Source organism: Tachypleus tridentatus, chromosome 8 (assembly GCF_004210375.1).
Source record: "Tachypleus tridentatus isolate NWPU-2018 chromosome 8, ASM421037v1, whole genome shotgun sequence".
Taxonomy (NCBI): Eukaryota; Metazoa; Arthropoda; class Merostomata; order Xiphosura; family Limulidae; genus Tachypleus; species Tachypleus tridentatus.
In genome coordinates, this window is record NC_134832.1 from 149,178,298 (window position 1) to 149,179,926 (window position 1,629).

Genomic DNA, 1,629 nt, shown 5'->3' on the forward strand with positions numbered 1-1,629 from the left:
CACTCGGTATCGTTGTATGTTTTCTTTTCCTGACCACATATTTTAAACATTTTCTATTTTATTGTATAACAAGTTTATTACTCTACACGTAACACAAACTGTTTAATAAATGACTAATGGAGAGTTCAGACAACTTTCATCAAGATTGTCTAATTAAGAAATTCGTTCTTAGAGGTAGTGTAAAAATTGTGTGTGCGTCTGTGGCTTGAATGGAGAGATTTTTCTAACACACCAACACACACAAATGAACAAATAATACTTTACTGATTTCTGATTTCCCACAATGATAGTCATGAAATAAAGTTATATAAATACGCGGTAGATTCAAGAAATATCCAAGAATGATGACGTAATATTTTGGATTTTTCGAACAAACTTGCACCAAACACTACACTCAACAACGACTATTGTATATACTGCGACATGCAGTTGTTCTTAAACTTTAAAGTTTTAGCCTATAACGACATCTGGTGTCTTACCTTGGAAAGAGCCAAAAATCTCAATGTATAAAACGTATCTAAGTAATAGGGGAAGGGAAACTACATAATTAATATTTAGGATTATTTTCAGAAATTAACACTGAAAGTGGCATGTTAATTATTATAAATAACAGCATAAATGTAAAAATAGGACTAACAAAGGAACCATTTGTGGATAGAAAGGTTACGATACAATGAAACTACAATATCCTTCATAGTTATTAGGCTTAACAATGTACGAGCGCATTTAGTGAGATTGAAATTTACACGTTAAGGTTTCGTCATTAATGACGTCAGTTCATCTTGACCACCAAACGATGGAAAGGTGAAGTGTTGGTAAAACAAGGGAAAACCAACAGTATGAACCGATATTAATTATACTTGTTATAAGATATTAGTATTAGGCCTAATATATTTTTATACACTGCATTCGTAATCCAGTCCCTTAAGGATTTTCAAAAATTAGACGAGTGTATAATATCAGCATTCAAACTACGCTATATTCACCATACGTATTGCTGACGATGCGCTTTGCTCAATTCGAAACTTTTCAGGCCATCTGGAATACAACAAGCATATCGCTGGGAAGGACAGGCTTAACAATACGTTGTTAGAAATCATTGTTTCTACGCCATAAAATGATATTATTTACAGGAAAAACGTAGTAATACGTATTAGAAATCATAGGTATAATTGAGTTTGATATTTGTTAAATTCCACAGTACCTTACGGACCCGTGTTGGTGATAGTTTGTAGATGGCGTTAAGATAGCTTTTTTTTTTTTTTTGGCAGAATGAAATGGATAAAATATTAATTCAGGTGGGGAAGGACTGGGAGTTTGTGTATATTTATTCAGCTGTGACATATTTATTGTGTGTTTCATCTATTGTTTTCTGTTCTTGGTTGTTTTCGAATGACCTCCACGTTTGCTTCAGTGATGAAAAGTTCGGTTTATTTGAGATCTTCAAACACATGTGAGGTTCCTTTAAGATGCTCTCCAATAAAATATTAATATCATTGTATATTTGAATTAATTTTAGTTCGCAGGGTTCCTCGCTAAGCATTGCTTTTGAGACAACTTTAACTGTCTTGTAAATAAAATTTCTTTAATATCCGTTTATCACCTACACTGTTGGTGATCTTGAACAGG